The sequence below is a fragment of the Schistocerca americana genome, chromosome 4, assembly GCF_021461395.2.
Source record: "Schistocerca americana isolate TAMUIC-IGC-003095 chromosome 4, iqSchAmer2.1, whole genome shotgun sequence".
Classification (NCBI taxonomy): Eukaryota; Metazoa; Arthropoda; class Insecta; order Orthoptera; family Acrididae; genus Schistocerca; species Schistocerca americana.
In genome coordinates, this window is record NC_060122.1 from 373,916,083 (window position 1) to 373,940,838 (window position 24,756).

A 24,756-nucleotide genomic window follows, 5' to 3' on the forward strand; every position below is an offset into this window, starting at 1 on the left:
TGATTTCGAGCATCATTCCAGGCCGACGTCAAATGTTTCTCTAATCTGTTTATTTCCTAATTTAGACAAATCATTTCACAAAACATTTGACCATTATAACTTCAGTTTTTTATTTTCAAATTTTGTTCCGATAGAATGATCATTTTGACACCCAATTTGCTTTCCTTTCTGATCTCGAAGTATCCTGAATTTAGTACTTTATTTGAAGGAAGCAATTTTGGCAGTTAAATATCAGACTAGTGTACTTTTTTATGGTCAGAACAGTTAGGCCATTAAGAAATGAACTTTTTGACCCCATTTGACCTCCTAATATCATTTGTTCACGAAATGTGAACTTTAGTACTTGATTCGAAGGAATCATTTTCGCCTGTTAAATATTATACCAATGCAACTTTTTGACACTAATTGTTTAGCTAGCAGCAGCTATTCGTTAAATGTTCCAGGTTACCCTCAAATTACTAATTAAGTTTTATAAATACCCTAATTATTTTCATGCAATTAAATACGTTTTTCCAAAAATAGATCCCATGCTGGTAGATTTAATATACCGTTTGTCCATTTTCCACAGTATGTTTGATTATGAAAATTAGGACAAGGTCCCATTGTGTAATTACAAGTATAGGGAACTTTGTTTTCGTTACGCTGAAACATTTGACCAGAAATCTGAGAACTAGTGAAATATCGTTTGTGGCTAACGATATCTGACATATATTCTTTCATCTCGTTCAGCAAATTTATGGAAACCTGACGTAACGGAACGGCGCTGACGTCTACAGATTATATTTGCAGTCAAATCGGCCGTGCCACCTATTGGCCAACGTAGAGATGACCGCGAATTATCAGCTAATGAACGACGTTTCGGTAATGAATATAATTATGACAGCACTACCTATTCAAACTACCCATCTCACTATGCCACATGTTGTGTCATAGCGTCCCAGGCCATTAAGGCGAAGAAAGTCCTATTTTGCAGGACGTTAAATGCTGAAAATGAAGTCTATTTTGATTTATGGATACTTGACTGTTTCCGTCTTTTTCGGCTGTAGAGAAGCTTCTGCTAATTATTTACCTCTCTCTTTACAACACTAAAGCTTCAATAATAAATACTTCACATCTATTATCTTCTTCTATCTATACTGGTAATGAATCTGTAAATCCGTCGTATCTGTCTGTTTGTCCTTGAACACGCTATCTCTAGTGACCAATTTTCATACGGTTTTCGCAGATAAATTGAACATGGTTTGGGGCGCCGTGCAAACTTAAGTTCATCAAAATCGAATCACAAAAACGTTGTTAGGGCATCCTTAAAAACTACATTTCATCAAAATCGGATAATAGAAAAAAGATATTCATAATAGTTATAAAAATGGATATATGTAGGGACTGATTTCAACCAATTTTGGTGCACAAATCACTTACTGCTTGGTAAGAATCACCTACCTATCAATGGACAGGGGGTAAAAAAAGAATGTAGGCCACGACGCACGAATATCCAGATTTTACTCATCCCGTATTTGAGAACGAGAGCACTTAGTGGCTTACAAAAAACTTTACACATTTACAAACATTTTGCTCTTCGTAATCCCCCTCAGAGTACGGAAAGGAAGATAGTTTATCGCTTACTACATTTTCTGTTTTTACTTTCGCACCCGATATTAATTTATTACTTCCTTACGACTAACTGTAATGGCGATCCATTTTGCTGAGAGTGTTCACATATACCACTAAATATATCTGCGAAATTAAATCTACGTACGACGTATAGATCAGGATAAATGATGTCATAACCATTAAGATGGGTGAAAAACTGCCGCATCATCCATGACGTTTAAATTTATTATTGTGACGTGTATATTTTCGTCTTGTAAGGCTACCCGTACTCAATAAATATTCAAACACGCACTGAGAATATATTTGAACGGTTTATTATTTGGTATTACAGGAAAAGAAGCACAGTTGCTATAGGTAACTTGTAAACAAGAAAAACAGTAACCGAAGAATAGAATAAAAACAAAAGATATAACTCCAACGAGTAGGCAACAACATTATTCAGCGCTCCAGACGGCGGATTCAAACTTGGCGGTTTACGCCATTCATTTGTTGCCGCGCAGTCACTGATTTCGTGACACAACTGTATTTATGGATGGCACGAACGGAACTAACGTGTGCGGACACAGCATTCGACGTGAGCAGCGGTCGCTACAGGAGCCGCCTTCGTGAAAGCGGAGCGTGGTGCGTCTTCTCTGAACCTGGCTGGAAAGTGGACATGTCGTCCGGAGCGGGTGGTGCGTGTACGTTCTGCATCGACCTGTTGTGGCGGCGGTGCTGGAAGTCGAGGTGTTGCATCTGTAAGGCGTTGAGCTCTTGACCATAAGGTGGGTGATGACTCCTTGAAAATGTAAGCCGGTGTCACTCTGCTAAGAAACACGGTGGCCTGTTCGCAATTTACTGTGATGACCATCGTGTGTGTATGTCTCTGCGCAGGACGCGATGGGGTCCAGTATACGGTGGCTGCAGTGGTAGCTTGACGCAGTCTGTAGGTAACATAACGTGCGAACAGCTTTCGAGGTTGTTATGCACAAAAGTTGTTGGACAACCATGCCTGGAGGTCTTTGTGGGTTTGATTTGGCTTACATGTTCCTGCAACTTGCGAAGGAACTCTGGTTGGTCATCCGTTTCTGACAGTAGGGCTGCCGGCCGCGGTGACCGAGCGGTTCTAAGCGCTTCAGTCCGGAACCGCGCGACTGTTACGGTCGCAGGTTCGAATCCTGCCTCGGGCATGGATGTGTGTGATGTCCTTAGGTTAGTTAGGTTTAAGTAGTTCTAAGTTCTAGGGGACTGATGACCTCAGATGTTAAGTCCCATAGTGCTCAGAGCCATTTGAACCATTTGAACAGTAGGGCTGTGTCGACAAACTCCCCTGGTAGGCGCAGAGTCTCGCCATAAACCAATTTAGCTGCCGAGGACTCTATCTCTGGTTTCTATGTGGCGCGTAGACCCAGCAGGACTGTGGGTAGTGCAACGTCCAAAATGTCCCATGGCACATTAGCGCAGCCTTCAGCGTTCGGTGCCAACGTTCAAGCATGCCATTGCTGGCCAGATGATAACTGGTCGTTTTGTGATGGACAGAGCCACAGAACTTCACCAACTGTGTGAATAAATCTGACTCGAACTGTCGGCCTCTTTTGGTGGCGCCAGCCGAATCTCGGCAGCCATGTTGATGTGAAACCGGTGGCTAGTGTTTCCGCGGAGATGTTGTCCATAGGTACTGCTTCAGGCCATTGTGTGTATCTGTCAATCATTGTGAATATGTACCGCTGGCCATCCGATAGGGGGGAGTGGTCCTATCACATCAATATTAACATGGGCGAAGCGTGAAGAAGTGTCCGGGAACTCTCCTATTGGGGGACGAATGTGGCGAGTGGTTTTGAAAAGCTGGCAACGCTGGTAGGCTCTCGTCCATTCGCAGCAGTCTCTTTCTATCCCTAGCCACACGAACCTTCGAGACACTAGCTTGAATGTCGACCGGACTCCTGGTTGGCAAAGATTATGTAAGGATTCGAACACTGGCCTGCGAAATGCAACAGGAACAAAAGGGCATGATCTGCCATGTGACACTTCACAGTACAATTTCATCTTCTGGCAAGGAATGTCTACTTGCTATAACTGAAAGGAAGACAGTGCTGTTGTGTTCAAATGGATCTGAGCACTATGGGACTTAACATCTGAGGTCATCAGTCCCCTAGACTTAGAACTACTTAAACCTAACAAACCTAATGACATCACACACATCCATGCCCGAGGCAGGCTTCGAACCTGCGACCGTAGCAGCAGCGCGGTTCCGGACTGAAGCGCCTAGAGCCGCTCGGCCCTGGCGGCCGGCTGCTGCAGTGTCGTCATGCAATATGATGTGTCGCTCGGAATCTTCTTGTTGAGTCCTGGCAAGTGACGTCATGTCCACAGGCTGTGAAACACTGACCACTCCAGAGAGGCAGTCCGCAACCACATTCGTGATGCCTGATATATGGCGGATGTCCGTACTAAACGGACTGATAAATTCCAGTTGGCTGTACAGACGTGGAGAGCAAGTGTTGCTGTTTTTCTTGAAGGCATATGTTAAAGGCTTGTGGTCGGTGTCTATCACGAACTCTCGTGTCTCAACCTGTGTTCAAAAGTACTTGGTTGCTTGATATATGGCTAAAAGTTCCCGATCATATGTGCTCCATCTTTGTTGTGCAGGTGACAGCTTGTGCGAGAAATAAGCCAGCGACTGCCAGGCATCGTCCACCCATTGTTGGAGGGCTGCACCAATGGCTAACTGACTGGCATCCACCACTAATGCCAGTGGAGCTTTGAGTTTGGGGTGCGCAAGCAGTGCTGCTTATGCTAGACTCTTTTTGGTTACTTCGAAAGCCACATTCAGCTCCTCGGTCCACTGCACAGGAGAACTATACTTAAACTTGGGACCAGCCAGTGCCGCGTTCAGTAGCGCCTGTTCTTCGGCAGTGCGTGGTAAATGACGGCTGTAAAAACTAAGCATTCCTAAGTATCTGCGTAGCTCTTTTATTGTAGATGGCTTGGGTAATTGCAATATGGCTTCAACCTTCTCAGTGAGTGGTAATGAGCTAGATGAAGATATTCTATCACCCAGGGAAACCACTTGATGTTGGCCAAACAAATTTAGCTGTGAAACGTCCTTGCAGATTGAAACTGTGTGCCGCACCGAGACTCGAACTCGGGACCTTTGCCTTTCGCGCGCAAGTGCTCTACCAACTAAGGTACCCAAGCACGACTCACGCCCCATCCTCGCAGCTTTACTTCTGCCAGTACCTCGTCTCCTACCTTCCAAACTTTACAGTAGCTCTCCTGCGAATCTTGCAGAACTAACACTCCTGAAAGAAAGGATATTGCGGAGGCATGGCTTAGCCACATCCTAGGGGATGTTTCCAGAATGAGATTTTCACTCTGCAGCGTTCGATAATATAAGCCATACAATCCCAAAAATAGAAAGGCAGATAAATGCAGAAACTATCACGCGATCAGCTTAAAATGCTCACGCATACAATTTGCTGACGAGAGTAATATAATGGAAAAAAATTTTCAGTTAGGATTTAAGAATGGTAAAGGCACCAAAGAGGTAGCGGTGACATTGTACTTCATAATGGAAGCAAGCTTTAAGCGAAATAGAGGCACGTTCATAGGATTTGCCGACATAGAAAAAGTGATGGACAATGTAAAATGGTACAAAATGTTAGAAATTCTCAGACAACTACATGTAAGCTACATAGAGAGACTGGTGATGTACAGTGTGAACAAGAATCAAGACGGAAAACTGTAATGGAACACCTAGTATCAAGTGATTGGATTAAGAAGGGTCTAAGTAAGACAGGCATGCAATCTACTTCGAAGAAACAATGACGGGAATGATAAAAAGATTCAGGTGTTGGATTACAATTCAAAGCCAAGGGATATCAATAATCACTGACGATATTGGTCAGGACCTACTGAATGGAATGAACAGATTGATACGGTTTGTGAACTGAGGGTATAGTGAAGAGAGACGAGAGTAATGAGGAGTAGAAATGGTATTAGCGATAAAGTTAACAACAAAATTGGTGATCGAAAAGTAGATGATGTTGCGAAATTCTGCTACCTTGGAAGCAGAGTAACACATAACGGAAGAAGAAAATGGGATATAAAATAAGACCTAGGACAGTCTAGGAGGGCATTATTGCCCAGAGTAAACCTACTAGCATCAAAAAGCGGCCTTAATTTGAGAAAGAAATTTTTGAGAATGTACTTATGGACTCCAGCATTGTATTAAAGTGAATATTGGACTGTAGGAAAGTCTCAGAAGAAGAAAATTGAAGTGTTTCAGGTTTGGTCCTGTAGAAGGGTGTTCAAAAGTAAATGGACTGATAAGATCGCAAATGATGAGATTCTCCACAGAATTGGTAAGGAAATGCACAAACAGAAAGCAGTGATAACAAGAAGGGGCAGGAAGATAGGTGCTAAGTCATCAGCAAATAACTTCCATTGTGCTTGCGGATGCTTTAATTGATAAAAGTTGTAGGAGGAGACAGAGATTGAAACATTTCCAACAAATAATTGAAGTTAGTTGAAAATCCTGCTCTGAGCTAAAAAGGTTGGCACAGGAGAAGAAGTCATTGTGGGCCGCACCAGGCGAGTCAGAAGACAGATGGCGCGCCAAAAAATTAAAACCATGGTAATGGTATGTAGTCAATGCTGACAGACCTAGATTAGGAAATGAGACACTCAAAATAATTGATAGGTGTTCATATTTTGGCTTTAAATTAACTGACAGACTTCGAAGTAGAGAGGATATAAAGAGAAGACTGGGAATAAGCATAGACTGAATGAAGACCCGACTGCAATATCACACTAGTGACTGATGAAACACTCGTTTGACTTGAGCTGCGGTTAAAGTTGATTATAAAGTAATTAATCTCATTCTGAGTTTAGTATACAGCAATCCAAATGCTGTTTATCTAGAGGCAAGAGTAGTTTATCTTTCGCAAATTCACGGATCAATAGCTGCCATTCTCTACGCGAAGGACGAAACCATTATCCATATTGCACGATATCATTATATAGTGTTCCTGACTATGCGGATGTCAGTCATTTGTATGGGATACAACAATACAGACTAATGTCGACAATTGTACCAGCGTAATCCGTGGGTGACATCGTCCAAAAAATACATACAGAAGTAATTTATGAAAGTTGTTTACGTATGATGTATAATCACCTCACAACCTGGCAAGGAAAGTGACGCAAGTCAGAAAACAGCAATTTTTAGTTTTTGTCACTGAAGTTCCCCAATGTGCACGAAAAACGTCACATTTCTGTCTCGCAATTTATCGTCTTCAGGACAGTTTTGTTATAGGCTACTTCATGGTTCGCCACAGCAAGAACAGAGTCGCTTTAGTGTTGCTACTGGCAAGTGTGCAAGGGTCATTCAAGAAGGGCGGCATGTTAATGAGTCGTGAAACTTTTCATGTATATAAGGTAAGATGAATGTCATTTTTAATATCACTGATTATTACGACGTCTGTGTTTATACAGGGTCTGTATCTTTCAGTACAATGTCTTTCAGACATACATGCGTGTCTGAAGGAACAGACAGATTTTTGACGATTACAGCTGTTGTAAATATTACAACATTCCGTAATTTGCAGCATAAAGAAAAGGAAATTTCTATTATAAAAAAAAGCTCATACTGACTCTATTTTCTCGTATTCCTGTATTATAGAAGTCCATTTATAACTTTATGTTTTCGTTAATTGGGTTCCTTAAATTGTACCTAATCGATTCTCGCTGTGAAATAGTATCAATTTTCAAAAATTAAAATTTTTCATCTTGTATCTTTCTAACGCAATAGTGCCACCTTGATTTTCATTTTTATTACTGATTTTGCCTATTGGATGTTCGACTGTGGTACTGATATTTTATAGTAAGTAATAATAATACTAATAATAATATTTCGGGTGGAGAAGTGGCAGAAGTATTACATGAGGTGTCATAACAACAACAACAACAACAAAAATTAGAAGCTTCAGAAAGGTGACACAAGTCAAATAATTAATTAATAATTATCTGACAACATCTCGTATCCGATGATTAAAGAACCACATGTCCACATTATTGTTGTATAGCCTGTAATGGAATATACTGCCAATATTACTTACTTTAAATTTAAAGGCGGCTTACGTTCTTTCAATATTAGAATTCTTTACGTCGATTTTCATCAAGTATTTTATTTTTGAGTTGTATCACTGGTTCTTCCTGTGGTGCGATATGTCATATACGAGTTACCAGCTTGCTTTCCACCCTGTGTCAGTGTGGTACAAAACAGTGTTCAGCTTGCGTGTTAACATAAGAACCTATTAACAGAGTACCAGTTATCAAAACGAGCGCGAGGAACAACACATGCAGCACGCGATTGTATGTATCCAAGGGCTGTTTACCATACGGCGGCTGGCGAGAACAGCGCAGCGGCCAAACAAACATCGCGCTACAATACATGCTGCGTGGCTCACGTTTGTTGTGCACATCGTCAGGCACCGACAGACTCATCTATACATTTCGAATACTTTGCTTACTCATCACTTTCTTTATTATCAGCCCCACTGACATACAAAGCGTACAGAGATTGCAAAATTTATGAGCGTCATAATTTATGCTGGTATGAGCGAGTATTGAATGACGGCCACACCGATAAATCAGAGAAGTAAGCAGTAAAAAATACTTGAGGAGAATAGCTAAAATCTTATCTCCTTATGAATACGGAAAATGTTCCTAAACTTAGGGAAAACATACGGCTCTGGTAATCGAAGCAAGCAATGCGGTGGTTTTGTTATTTTTACTACATCACAAGTTCGCACGTATAGGGGGAAGTCACAAGAATTGTACCACTTTCAGCTTTTTTCTAATTTTAGTGAAATTTAATGTACATCATCTAACTGTTATACTAATAATGTGTAGTCCATTCTCTCACACACTTATGCCGAAAGTCTCGAAGATAAATTTTCTATAATTAAAAGATATAATACAATAGGTGAAGATGTGCAAAGCGGTGCAGTTTATAAGCATGTCTTCTAAATTTTACCACTGATATTACAAATGGTACCACCAAAAATTTTTTCAACTGTAGCAAGGAACAAATAAATTTGTGACAATGACCAATAATTTTTAAGTTTTAAGGCATTAGCAAACAAATCTGAACCCTTAATACATATTCATTAGCTAAAATACTAGGCTACTTTTCGACTGAATTGTTTCAACAATAGCCAGGCTTTCAGTTCTGCAGTTATCACAATAAAATGCTTTTTTCTACGTCTTTACTTTCGCGCATCATGTATGGAATCATTCACAACATTTGAGGAACTTGATCATTTATTCCTGCTGATCAACTTCGCCGATGTTACAGAACCAGCTTGAAGACGTGTTGCCACTTTGGTTTCGCCAGTTTTGACTTTGTTAGGCCTTACTTTAATATTTGTCAGATTCTTTGTCAAGGAGGAGCTTCTTGTAAGAGATACGATGTTGCTGTACTTTTCTGTTGTGGAGTTGGAATTGTAGAGATATCTAGTGAGCCTACTGACACTCTCCTACTACAGGTTATTTTATTTACTCATCTCTTCTTCTAGTTTCTAGCTTCTGATTGTGGATTGGGTTTAGTCGCAAAGATGTCCAAATCTTAAAACTGTGTGGATCCAGTTTCTAGTTTCGGGGAAGCCACGTATAGCATTTTGCACGGTTTCAGCTCTGCCATGCGTCTCTCCTAACAGCTGAGTAATCGTTGCCTGACTAATATAGTTTTCAGGATTTGTGCGAAGTCATTAGTCAGCAGCTTGGTAGTAATAACCAGCAAGTGGCTTTAAAAAAAGCTACGCCTAATGGCTGTAGCCGATGAGCGGTGATTGGAAGCAGGCAAAGCATGATTACACCATCATCTCCAGCTAAAGCTACAGCAGTACAATAAGGTCAAATATTAGATGAAAGCACTGAATACGGATTGATGTATTCAACATAAATTATAATTTCACTTCATATATCTCTAAGAGCACAGATGTAGACCTTCACAGACAAATGTGTAATTCCTCAGATCACAAAATACACTTGAACTACACCGCGTCGAAATTGCCAACGATCTATAGAAATAGTAACTTTCAACAATTAATACAGCCTAAAACGTATTCTGTCAAACATGTGGCATCACTATGTACGTTGTTTACTATATATGTCAATAGCAAAATTTAAAAGGCGATGATATTTATGAGAGTTTCCCCTCAATAAAAAGTAATACTTGCTCCACAGCTGTGCAAAATATTGCGATTTTATCGCTATGCCGAAATGAGCTACTGCACGTAATCCGTTCGATTAAAATATAAAATGAGCTATATATTACGTTCCAATTCGCATACTGCCATCAGTTCAGTGACGTGGATATACAGAGAATAGGACACTGAAGATGTTAACCTAGAAAATTTCCAGTACTCTTAAAGACATTACAATTCTTGCTTTATTCTGGTGAAATATAAGAACGTCATCACTATTCGTCAGGTAGTTTCTTATTGTATCGGTAATAGTTACAGTTACATTGACTTCATCTTCACTTTTTTTCCAAAACAAGCTACACTAATTCCTGTTGTCATAGGCGTGTAGCTGAAGCAAGCTAATTCGTACCTCTGTCTGAAATTTGATACGTTATTTGGGCGATGTGACAGAAAACCAGCGAATGTTTTAGCCTTACGTTAAAAAAGTAAAGGAGTCAAAGCCATCTGTCCAGATACTGAGTGACCTTAATGGCATCGAAACAGAAGATGCTCGAACGAAGGCCAAAATACCGAGTTATTAATTGCTGAAAAGATGAGCAATCAGCTGCGCAAAACAAATTTTATTTCTTAACCCGTTTCAGGCACTTAGGGTCTTTCTTCAGAATCTTAGAACAGTCGCATTATTAGCGAGCGTCAAAAATAAACAAGTGCGTGCAGCGATTACAGTAAAATGCTGCTTAAACCTCTTTACTTGCATTTTTGGTGCTCGGTAATAGTGTGACAGTTCGAATCTTCTCAAGGCGGCCCTAGGTGACTGAAAGCGGGAAGAAATAAAATTTCTTTTCTGTAACTGGTTACGGACGTTCTGAACAACCAAAATATTAAATTCCTGTTTTTTTCCAAAATAGTTTTGCTGAGGAAGATTGTACATACATTCTTCCGTTAATGTTTAAATCTTCGCAAGAACGCTACATTGAGAGATATGAAAATAGGTGATTACGGGATATGAAATCAAAAGGTATAACTTAACAGAAAGAGGCAACTGCGCTTAATGAGATACTTATACGATTCTTCATAGAGTATGGGAAAGAAATTTTATCTCTTCTAGCAGCTGTATCCGTACGTCGCTGAAAGAATCAAGCATTCCAAGTTTATGGGAAAACTTGCAGGTCATTCCAGTTTTCAAGGAGAGTCGTCGAACAAACGCACACAATTATAGGCCTGCATCGCCAACGTGAGTTCGTTGTACAATTCTGGAACACGTATTATGCTTCGGAGATACGAGGTATATGGGGATCGAAAATCTACACTATAGAAATCCATATGGATTCCGAAAACACCCATATCGTTCTGTTCACGAGACCTATAAGGTAGCAGGTGTCAGCGCCCAGGTAGATTCCGTGTCCATTAACTCCTGGAGGGTTTCGAGAAAGCTTCGCCCTGTTTTTCAATGAACAAAATATGTGATTACGTAATTTCAGACCAATCTTGTGACTGGGTTTCTTGAAAATAGAATGCAGCGTGTCATACCCGACGGACTTCAAATATAACTACGGGCGTCCCCGATGGCAGTGTTATAGGACGACTACTGTCCGCAATAAATATAAATACTAGCCAATGTTCGAAACACCATGAGGTTCTTCGCGAATATGCTGTTGTATGTAGAGTAATAGCAACGTCAGGACTTGTAGAGAAATGCAGAAAGACCTGCAGAAATGGAAACTTGGTGCGTGGTTAGGAAGCTGATCCTCAATCTAAACAAATGTAGCGTATGAAGCATAAATAGCGGAAAGAACCGCTGTTGCCGAGCAGTCACTGACTGCAATCACATCCTTTAAATCTTCTTTGTCTCCCATCGTCGCAGTGTAGGCGCGGTTAGTAACTGATTTCGCATGGTTATACCTAAGTTTAATGGGTGGTCGGATACCCTTCCGATTAACATCCCTTTACCCCCCTCAACACGGACGGAATACGTGTACCCCAACTGTCTGCGCGTAGTATGATTTATATGAAAGTTAACTTAAGTTTTCTAAATGTTTGCAAATCGTGTAACTGAGGGTACCAGCAAGGTGTTCACCTAGTGGGATCTAGGAAACCGCCTTCAAACTGTTTCGGCGTAACGACAAGGCCCGGCACGACGATGAAGAACGGAAGAGCAGAGACGGCTGTGGGACTACGTCAGCCAATAGTACGCCGAGTAGGATGGCGCCAAGACAGGAGCGGCATCTACACGGAGAGGATATAAGTGCAGCGCCGCCTGTCGCGGCCGGAGTGGAAGGTGAGCTGTCCTACTAACGCCACAGCACTGGTTTTCCAGCTTTGCTAGCATTGAAATTGCATATACCAAAGGATGTGGATTATTTGCATGTCGCCATTTGCTTGCGACACACCGTTGTGAATATGCAGAGTTAAGTATTGTCAATTTAACTTAGTGTAACAAACTCCATTAATATGATTTGCTTGAATTGTCCAGCTGGAATCCATCCATCCTTACCTGACGCATCCACCAGCATCTCCGCCAGCATCGCCTCCTTCCCGTTACCCAGTGTGGCTATCGGCCGTCCTTCTCTACGGATCACCTTCTCCTTCACCTCACTCATCTCCTCTCCGAACAGCTCAACTCCCGTCGGTCCGCCATCTTCCTCTTCCTCGACCTTCAGCGTGCTTACGACCGTGTATGGCATGCCGGCCTCCTCTTCAAGCTCCAAACCTTCGCCCTTCCTATCAACTGCGTCCGTTTGATCGGGTCCTTTCTTTCCCAACGTCCTTCCTATGTCACCATCCATAACACGGTTTCCTACACCTTCTACCTCTCCGCCGGTGTGCCCCAAGCTTCCGTCCTCTCCGCTCTTCTATACCTTCTGTATACGGCGGACATGCCGCCACCTTCACCCCCCGTCCGACTTCTCCAATACGCCGATGACACCGCCTTCCTTGCCCTCGCCCCCACCCTGCAACGGTCCCAACACCTTCTCCAATCCCATCTTGACCGGTTCACCGCTTGGTGTAACCAGTGGTTGATCAAGGTCAATTCTTCCAAGACCCAGGCGATCATTGTAGGCAAAACCACTCCTTCCTTCCGTCTCCTCGACTTCTATATCATATTTATGGCCGTCCTATCACCCTCTCTCCTACCTTCAAGTATCTTGGCGTCACCCTTGACTGTCGCCTCTCCTGGATCCCCCCATCTCTGGACTATTCAAGCCAAGGCACGCTCCGGACTCCGTCTCCTCAAGCTCCTTTCTCGCCGCACATGGGGTCTGGACCCCCCCCCCCCCCCACCATCCTCCACACCTATAAATCCCTCATCTGCCCTATCCTCTGCTGCGCTCATCCCGCCTGGCTCTCCACCCCTCCTACCTTTTACAAATCCCTTCTAATCCTAGAACGCCATGCTCTCCGCCTCGCCTATCGCATCCGCCCCCCATCCCCCACATGGATCCTATATGACCTCATCCCTTTCCCGCACCTTGTCTTTTCCTCGAACGGATACGGATCCTCTATACCTCCCCCTCTCCCGCTTGTCTCTCCCATCCTCTCCCATCCCCGTCCGCTGTCACGCCTGCGCTCCCACATCCCACCTGCTCTCCATCTCTCCACTCTCCATACCCTCGCCTAAGGTGGCTTCCACCAACTCCCCCTCCCTGACGATTCCATCCTCCCCTCCATCTACCCCTCCTACCAACTTTGATCCTCCCCATCCATCCCCTGTGTTTTTTTCCCAAGGGCACCCTCTCTCCCTTCTCTCCCTCCTCCCTTCCTCCCTCCCTCCTCTCCACCAAGCCTCTCCTACTTTGGTTCCTCCCCCTCCCATCTCCTCTGCCACTGACATCTGCACCCTCCCCTCTCCCTCCTCCCCCTCATTTTCCCCTTTTTGGCAGGTCCCCGGACTCGTACACGTATAGTGAACTTTCACGCGTCGGAGATCATCACCTAGTGTTTGTGTGTGCCGTCGTGTTGGTGTTACAGCGTTTCATCGTTTGTGCTCCATCGTTCGCGTGTGTCACCTCTGTCATCTTTGCGTGTCCACGTTTCTGAACGTTTTTATCTTGGACACTGCGCCCGTGAACGGCTCCGTGTGTTTTAATTTTGTATGTCCACGTTTTTATATCCACCATGTCTGTTTTCCGATTGTCCCCTTTTGTATCATTAGTCACATCTGTGGCCAAAGAGCGGCGTAGTATGCCACTGCTGGCCTACCTGTATCAGGTGTGAAATAACAATAACGAAAAAAAATTATTGTCTAGTGATCCGAGAGAACAGCCTCTTAGGCACCCTACATTAGACAAGTGAGCAGGATATACTACACAAACCATATCCAGGATGGCCGGAAGCGGACCCTCGTCGTTGATACGCCGGGCGGATTCTGGGCTGGCGCACGTTCCCCCCCCCCCCCCCCCCTCCCCTTGTAAGTGGCGCTTTAACACGCACAGCTATCCGGGTGGATAATCGCAGCCATTAAATATCGGAAAAATATGCGCACGGAGAGATTTAAGGCGTAACAGCCACACACAAATAATCGTTGGAAAGAAGCATCCTCAACCCTGAGAAGCGTAAAGGGTGATCAGTCCTTAACGTAAGCGCCTGAAGGATACATTTTTCCACCACCACTAGCCAGCCGGCGGGGTAGCTAGCGGGTGTATCTTTCCCAACCATTGTAAAGCCTTTGTGTAGAAATCTTGCGCAGGTAGCATATGTTTGTTTGGCGACGCAACACAGGGTACTGAATGAAGGTGTTTCAGATGAAATGAAGAAATACAGATAGTCTGTTCACCATTCATGTATGATTCATATGTGCCTACAGCACCACCAGATTCAGTAAGGAAATTATTCCATGAGGAATTTCCCGATGTTCAGTTTCATAATAGGAGTACGATTCATAGATTGCACAGTAAATTTCATGGAACAGCAAGTGTTCTTGACAAGAAACATCGAAAGCCACGTACAGTACTCACAGAAGAAACTCTGCCTAACATTGGAGATGCTTTGGAAATTTCCCCTGCAAGCTCTGCATGGCATTGTACATGATCTGGAAATTTCTCCTAGAAATTCAGTTCAAAGTCTTTCTTAGCAAATGGTATTTTCCTATTACTGTTCAAGCGGCTACGAAGTTACTAAGGTTACAACATAACTGAAGTGAAAGAACTTAAACCAGATGACCCTGCAAAAAGATTGCGGTTTTGTGAATGGATTTTGGACAGGGTGCATAACGGAGAAATTGACCCTCACCTGATTTTCTTTTAGGAAGAATCATGCTTTCACCAAAGTAGATACGTTAACTCACAAAATAACCGTTATTGGAGTTCTGGAAAGCCTTACGTAACACGCGAGGCATCCAGGCATGATCAGCAAACAGTAGTGTGGTACAGTATGAACGATGAGAAAATAATTAGAACTATAGTTTCCCAAGGCACAATTAACGTTTTTGGTCAATTAACAGAGACAGCGTACTCGCACGACCTTTCAGCTGGACTCTGCGATGGCACTGCAGCCCACTTCTCATTACAGAAAAATCACGAAGTGGTCCGAGGCAGAGTTAACCCCGTGCGATTATTAGCTCTGGAGGGCATTAAAAGAGGACGTGGGCAAATCAGATGCACACACTTTAGACTAATGTAAAACTAACATTGGTCAAGAAACTGCTGCCATTTCACAGGATGTGTACAACTGATGGTTATAAATATGCTTTTATTCGAATTTTTTACAGCTGTAGCAAGTAACCTACATAAGGCAATACAGGAAATCTACAGAAACGCAGCGAATATCGTCACAGGTTGTTTAAAAATCACGAAAGCATCCTGTAGATGCTCCCACAACTTGACGGGCAGACGTTACAAGAGAGGCACCATGTTAGAAGATGAAATTTATTGTACAAATTCCGAGAGCATACATTTTCAGAAGAGGCAACGAGTATATTGCTTCATCCTACGTACATTTCACGTGAAGCTGATAAAGTCAATATCAGAATGATTTGAGCACTTACGGAGATGTACCAACAATCATTAACCTTCACCATTCGCGAAAGGGAGAAGGAGATACTGATAATCCAAGTATCCCCCGCCATACACCATAATGTGGCTTGAGGAGTGTAAATGTAGCTGCAGATGCAAGAGAGATATGTTTTTATAGTTTAAGATATTTTCTGTTTTCAACATAAGAATGAGTACTTCGGTATGCATCTACGCTAAATTTCATATTCACATAACGAAATAAGAATGAAATGGGGTATTCCGCAGCTGCTGTGTACTTTTTCCGAGGATAGCGCGGCCATTAGAGATCATGTCAGTTGCAGACTTCAGTTATTTCCGCCAAGTTCCGGTAATTAGGGAGCGGGGCAGACGGATTACCTATTGGAAATAATTGCGAGGGAATTACCAGTTGCAGCATTTGCCATACAGTCACCGGGAGATTCCAGATATCTGGTGGCAGCCGAAGGTCAAGTGACAATTTTGTTTTTGGGTTCGTGTGCTAACAACGGAAATGTGAAGACCTAGTGGATATAACAGAATGAAGCATGTGACTTTCTCGTCGTGTGTAGCAGTGTGGATGTGCCTTACGCCGATGTGTATCTCCTCTGCCCCTTTTATATAAGGGGGATCCAAAAGTTTTCGTTCGAAGGCGTGGTCGTGCGGTTCTAGGCGCTTCAATCAGGAACCATGCGGCTGCTACGGTCGCAGTTTCGAATCCTGCCTCGGACATAGATGTGCATGATGTCCTTAGGTTAGTTAGATTTAAGTTGTTCTAAGTCTAGGGGACTGATGACCTCAGATGTTAAGTCCCATAGTGCTCAGACCCATTTGAACCATTTGAACCGTTCGAAGGTCGTACAATCGAGAATCGGTATGCCAATCGGACAAAATCGCCTTGAGCATCGAGGTAATCATCCCACCGAAGCACCAGGTTGAAGATGCCCATTTGGTAAAATACCGTAACCTGCTGCGTGATGTCCGCAGCTCGTGGTCGTGCGGTAGCGTTCTCGCTTCCCACGCCCGGGTTCCCGGGCTCAATTCCCAGCGGGATCAGGGATTTTCTCTGCCTCGTGATGACTGGGTGTTGTGTGACGTCCTTAGGTTAGTTAGGTTTAAGTAGTTCTAAATTCTAGGGGACTTATGACCATAGATGTTAAGTCCCATAGTGCTCAGAGCCATTTTTTTGCTGCGTGAAGAATCCCATGAACGTCTGCTGCACATACTCGTCTGACAAGAATCGCTGATCCTTCAATCCCTTTTTTAAGGGACCAGACGCGTGATAATCGCATGGGGAGAGATAAGGACTGTTGGGTAGAAGCTCAAGTGCCTCCCATTTGATTTGGCGTAATTTCTGTTTACGATGTTTACAATATGGGGGCCGGCCAAAGTGGCCGTGCGGTTCTAGGAGCCGCAGTCTGGAACCGCGAGACCGCTACTGTCGCAGGTTCGAATCCTGCCTCGGGCATGGATGTGTGTGATGTCCTTAGGTTAGTTAGGTTTCACTAGTTCTAAGTTCTAGGGGTCTTATAATCTAAGAAGTTGAGTCCCATAGTGCTCAGAGCCATTTGAACCATTTTTTTGAACAATATGGGGACATGGATAATCAGTGATGCAGTAGCACCTCTTGTCGCAGTTTCAACGATGTTTCGCCGTAATTGCACGCTGTAATTTCTCCAGCGTTGCGCAGTGCCGCTTCCCTATGAGCGAGGCACTGAGTTGTCCGTAATGGATGAGATTCACCCCCCCCCCCCCCTCCTCCCTCCCAGCTCGACCGGCATCTCGTGTGAAATCACTACCAGCACGGAACATGCCGCACCATTCCACAACGGTGGTCGTTGACGGACATGCTGCCCCATATGCTCATTTCATTCTGTAATGGATGTCTACTGGTGTTTATCTTTCGGCGGATAAGAAACGAATAAGAGCACATTGGTCCTGTTTGAAGGCATTTGGTAATAATTCACGTTTCCACATTCACCACACCACACCGCAAACACACGAAAGCCGCTCTAATCCCGTGCCTACATATTGGATCCTGCATACCCGCACCAGAGTCACGTACGTTGCACATACGCTACAACAACGCCATCAAATAAGAACTTTTTCATCGCCCGTTATATATTCGGGTAATACAACAAATAAGCGGCCGTGGTGGCCGAGCGGTTCTAGGCGTTTCAATCTGGAACCGCGCGACTGCTACGGTCGCAGGTTCGAAACCTGCCTCGGGCTTGGATGTGTGTAACGTTAGTTAGGTTTAAGTAGTTCTAAGCTCTAGGGGACTGATGACCTCAGATGTTAAGTCCCATAGTGCTCAGAGCCATTTGAACTATTTGGTAATACACCATTCCGTTTCCACATACATTATATATTTCATCATGGAAACAGAATCTCTATAAAGCAGCAGTTACTTTGATGCTGTAAACAAAGATGATGATGATGAAAAGGTTTTGAGGTCACAAGAGAGAAATATCTTTAAACCCTGTAAAAAAAAATAAAAAAAAATTGTGAGACGAGTGTGGAGGAATACCACAAAATGACTAAAGTGAGAACTGCTAGTTAAAACGTAAAGAAAGTCCGGAAAAACATGAACACACTGAAACGTCCCCTTTGAAAAATTATATACAAATCTGGGCTTAAACTGACACACAATACCTTTAGCGCAACGCAATCTGACTTTCAATAATCCCTACAAAAGAATGGCCCTGACTAACATTAAACTATACCTTTCACAAACCACTTACCTCACAAAAATCTTCGTTACTCGAACTACTGCAATACAGCGAGCGCCACTACTGCCAGCTAAATAAAAGATTCAAACTACGGAAGGCACTAACTACTAATAGGCATAGTTAGCAAATGAAAGATTTTAATAGAGAACAAACAATGTATTTACCTTAATAGTCATAATTGACATCCAGTCTTACAAATTTCAAAACTCCGCCATCTCTCTCCCCACATCCACCACTGCGGGCGGCTCACCTCCAACTGCGCAACGCTACGCGCTGTTCACAGCCAACTGCCGCTGCCCAACACTACAGTGGCAGACAACAATGCAAAACTAGCCACAGCCAGTGATTTTCATACAGGGCGCTACGTAACGTTGCCAAAAAGGAAACATAAACAGCCTACTTACAACACACTGAAACAAAGAAATGGTAACATGAAAATCTTTTAACTTTTTAGAGATTAACTGTGTTATCTAAGAGAGTGAAACATCGCTGACCTCGTCTCTTTCTGATTTCAACCATTAGTGCCTAAAATGGATTGCAGATAACAAACAGATTCTGCGACAACATAATTATCTGTCTCAGAGACCACGAGAGGAAACACAAGAGAGCACTGTATTTATCTATGGAGTGGAGGATAAGCAGCTACTGAACATTAAATTACTGCAATTTAGGAAAAAATAGACGTGTGCAGTAATAAAGCTGAAACATAGGTCCAATAGTGAAACACAATTACAAAAGTCAGTGATTTAAAAATATTAGACTTCTTGTAGCTCAGCTTCAATGTGACCATGCTAAATAATTACGCTGGCGGAGTATATGCTGGAATAATTCTGATAATTCCTTTGAAGGAAATTTGACAGCCAAGATCGCATTTATTACTGCTTATTTCTAATGACCAGTTTCACCATTTAAGACGATCATCTTATGATCTTTGAAAACACTTCTTGTTGTACCTCAGGTTCCATTATGACTCCATCAGGAGATAATAGTCTTAACTTTTGAAACAAGACACCATGAAAAAAAAAATAGTGCTGGAAGCGATATTGGCTATTAAATTTTCTTCAAAGCAATAACTATTCGCTCCTTTTTTCTCTAATTACGAGACATTTTGATCTCATATTTTGTCAGATGTTAGGCACTAAGTGTTCACAGATCATCAAGAAAAACTGAGGAATCTAACGAATAGCGAGTGGGTCATCTCCGTGTTTAATGTTTTAAAAACCATGATGTTACTCGTCCCAGTTCGTATGTTCTCGAAATTTAAATATTTCTCACTCAAATCTCAACGTTCATTGAGCAAATGTACAACCCACTAAAATAACAGGAGATTAAAAATCCAATACACTGAAATTCGTATAAATTCACGTGTCTTTCAAACGTCCAGTTTAATTATGGAAGGCATTAAACAACACAATTTGAATACAAACATTTAATTTTAGGTATATGCAGAACTGTAATGGAGAGCAATCAAAATATGCAAATAACCATTCAGTCACTATTATTTATCTTCGAACTACTCGCTTTGACGGGTTCTGCTGGGAGATACAGATCTGGTCCTGGTAAGTTAGTAGAGGAATGTAAATAATAGTTATCGGATAAAGGTGTTTTTGTATTAAAGTTGACAGCACAGTTCGCTGTAGCAAGCGGAGGTATAGCTATGGCGAATTGTATACATCTTAACCACAGCAAAATGTGCAATTATTTCCGGTTTCAGTACGGAATTATCATTTCAGATATGCACCTTCAGATATACTGTTTATGAGCGACGTTTCACAACACATGCATGTCAGATCGCACGTCACAACGCAAACAAATTATTCACATGGGACGCGCTGTCCACAGTACAGATCTCTTGAAATCTAAAGATGGTAATGCCATACCGAAATTGGTAATTATTGCAAACGTTGCTGCTAACTAGAGTGATAAGTACAATCTGTTTAATCTGAATTCATGTAGTATTAATGATGGAATCAGGCTTAAAAATATCTGTGAGGCTCTAGTTAATTGTTTGTTGCTAGAGTTAGTGTGAATCAGTACATTGCTACTGCTGTTACAAACACCTAGAGCACTTAACCGTTAATGGTACCTGTCTCCCTATGCACGCTTTAGGCTGTTAAACTGAACGTTCGTAGTAAATGCTCTCGAAAGTGTCATGCTCGAACTGTTTTGTATCATCAAGCTCATGCAACAAATTATAAAAATGATAATCTGAAGTAGCCATTTGGGATCAACAAATCCATCCGAAATCCGGTGAACTGAATTCATGCCCGGTTTTGCGTATATATACATAACTATATTGTTGTACTCACCCCAGAGTCCTGTGGAAACAGTCAGCAGTTAGTCGACTGCAGATATCCATGGGTAATGAGAATGAATCTACACAGTGCTGGAAGTTGTTTGGGAACGCAAAAATCAGATGTTCAAGAATAATGTCGTGAGACAGGATTAGAAATGAAGGAATTATTGTGTTTGTGGTTAGACAAGTGTTAATGTTCAAAGGTCTGTGAAAGTAGTATCGGGGAAATACTGTGCCACAGAACCACAATTACGTATTTAATTACTTAGAGGTACGTTTAAAACCTAAAACCTGTAACGAATTTTAAATACTACGACAAGTTATGGCACAATTGTAACGTTGAACCAATAACAATGCCCGTGTTAGCTAGACCATCTTAATGATATCCTCACTTGATAAAATGTGTTACAAGGATAAAATGTGTTATAAGGTTTGGCAATATGTAGTTTAGAAACAGAGAGAGTGACGTATCGAAACTATACTGTAAACGTATCACATGACTAAGTGATTTGTAAACAGCTGCTTAGAGGCCAAAGAAATTCAATGAGAGGAAGTGGTTCTTCGATTTTGTCACGTTAGGTGAGAGGAATCATTAGCACAGTTAAGACACTTTGGAAGCAGCCAAGAAGCCGGAGGCGGTGGCCGAGTGGTTCTAGGCGCTTCAGTCCGGAACCACGTGACTGCTACGGTCGCCGGTTAGAATCCTGCCTCGGGCATGGATGTGTGTGATGTCCTTATGTTAGTTAGGTTTAAGTAGTTTTAAGTTCTAGGGGACTGATGACTTCATATGTTAAGTCCAATAGTGCTCAGAGTCATTTGAACCAAGTAGCCAAAAAGCTGTTTCACTTGACATTCATTATCAATAGTCAACCGGAAGAGCCTTGTATAACAGCTGCGTCGTAATCTTCTGTTAGCCACAACGTTATTCCGAGTTTATGATTTCAGTAAACTGTTCAGTTAACACTTCCTCTCAACGTTCGCTATTCCAAATGTTAATAATTCGTATCAAATCCTCGATAATTCAATAAATGTTTCAGACAATGACATATAAAAATTTTTATACATATTACAAATTTTGAAACAGATAAAATAATTTTGTTATTTACATTCCCGACGTCATTGTCGACGGAGCACATATTTGCCTAGTTAATAATAGGGCAGGAAATAAGCTGCGACCTTTGTAAAGCTATTGTCGAAATTCTCATGTGAATTGATTTCGAGGTGCCCGGAAATGGAGTTGGACACTACTGATCCAAAATGACAGTCCCTTTGCTGATCTATGCCTTCAGTAATTTTTCTTAATATTATTTTCACCTTCTGACAACTTTTGTCTGTCGGAACTGTATAAAACAAAATGCTAAGTATTTATACATCGATACCGTACATTAAGGTACTGTAGCACAATAAACCGAGAGCAAAGGACATCTCTTGGATGGCTCCTCACTGCGCTGTAGCACTGAAACTGCATATTTACGCAATAAGCAGTTAGAAATATGAAATCCACCAAATAAAAATTACGTGGTTAGGGTATACATACACTGAAACTGCATATTTGTGCAATAAGCAAGTATAAACAAGAATTCCAACATATACGATACGACAGATTACGAAATTGCGAAATCGAGATTGCGCTGTACGATGTGCTTTTGTTACACACCTGGGCACAGGACACTTGATCTCCTCAACTAGTCAGACCACAGAATGAAATCACATTACACGTCATGTAATTAGCCAACCATATCATCACATTTTCAATTCGAGAACACACAAAGGATGAAAAAATGTCAAGAATAAAGTAGATATTCTGAATGTAATGTATAAAATGTAGAATACCAACTAAAGTGATGCTGTAAAACACCTGAAGTATTAAGGAAACTGAAGGTGCCGGTTTCCCATAAGGGTATGGAATCGTAGTCGCTATTCGTGCTTGAACAAACTTGAAAAGAGTTATTGCATAACAATTCCGCCAGGAGGATAAAGCATACCCGCTTCAACAAATGTATTATTTCTTTCTAGCAGTGTGCTCGACGGAATATAAACTCAGCTAGGCAAAGCGCGAAATGAGTGGTTTTTCTGCCGCACCTTGGGATGGCACCTCTGACTTCCGCCGCAATCTATCCACGTTCTGTTTGTGGAGGGACGAATTCTCGCACCTACGAACTTCAGATTATGTTTCACTTTACGATCCTGAAACCTTTCAGTCCCTAGAGCTTTTTTAAACTGAAGCATTCACAGGCAAGTCGTCCCAGGGAGGATCTCTTCTTTTATTATTCTGAACAACATGTTTTGGTCCAAAATTCAACGGCATCATGCAAGAATTTTTTCGGCTCTCCCTGAATTCCACCGAATGCCCAATTTCCTACGGTTTCACGGCCTTGGTTGTGTCTCATTTTCCCAAATTTCGGTTCGCCAACTCACAAACAAACAGTTGCATTCCAGCCTAACCTAGATCTCTGGTTACGCTACAGATCAGTCTTCCAACGCTACCAGGTCTTTTGCTTTCACATTTGTTAGCTTTGCCATCTCAGAACCAGACATGTGTTCCACCCTAACTTAAATCTCTGGCTGCGTTGTAGGTCAGGCTGTGTGTGTGTGCGACTAGTCACGTTTCCTTTGTCCGAATAGATCACGTCAGCCTTGCTTGCTGTATTTGGCCAACTAGGTCACGTGTCCTGCTCAGACTCCGTAACAAAAGCACAACGTACAGTGAAATATCGATTTCACATTTTCCGAAACTATGGTGCCGTATTTGATGGATTTCTTATTTATACTTGCTTATCGCGCAAATATGCAGTTTCAGTGCTACAGAGCATACTAGATCTGTCCTATACAAGTCCTTTTTGTTCTCGCTTTGTGGTGCAACAATGCCTGAAAGTCCGATATCAATATATACAGCGTGTTACAAAAAGGTACGGCCAAACTTTCAGGAAACGTTCCTCACACACAAAGGAATGGAAACACACAGCAACAGAACGTACCAGCGTGACGTCAAACACTTTGTTACAGGAAATGTTCAAAATGTCCTCCGTTAGCGAGGATACATGCATCCACCCTCCGTCGCATGGAATCCCTGATGCGCTGATGCAGCCCTGGAGAATGGCGTATTGTATCACAGCCGTCCACAATACGAGCACGAAGAGTCTCTACATTTAGTTCGGGGTTGCGTAGACAAGAGCTTCCAAATGCCCCCATAAATGAAAGTCAAGAGGGTTGAGGTCAGGAGAGCGTGGAGGCCATGGAATTGGTCCGCCTCTACCAATCCATCGGTCACCGAATCTGTTGTTGAAAAGCGTACGAACACTTCGACTGAAATGTGCAGGAGCTCCATCGTGCATGAACCACATGTTTTGTCGTACTTGTAAAGGCACATGTCCTAGCAGCACAGGTAGAGTTTCCCGTATGTAATCATGATAACGTCCTCCATTGAGCGTAGGTGGACGAAACTAAAATGAACTCTAACATGGAAATTAAGCGTTTCCGGACACATGTCCACATAACATCTTTTCTTTATTTGTGTGTGAGGAATGTTTCCTGAAAGTTTGGCCGTACCTTATTGTAACACCCTGTATATAAATTCTACCAAATAAAAGAACTTCGTATTCTAAATTCCATTTCGCTCCATTTCACGACATTATGATACCGTAATACAGCCGTGAGTAAGTCTAATTAGGTGTTTTATTACTGCCATCATCCGATTTCTTTATGTAGCTGCCCAAAACTGACATAGAATCTTTATATGCTACGAAAAAAAAAATGATTAATACTTAGCTGTCAAGCATTTGTATGATTAACCAACAAATTCGAAAATTTGACGGATGCTATAGTGATGAATATTTATACTGTAATAAAAAGTTGTCTGTATAGCTTTGTGAATTTGTTTATATCTATCTATACCGTCCCCTAAAACATTGCAGTGTTACCTATCTGGCTTCTACAGTGATATGCGACATTGACCAGTCAAC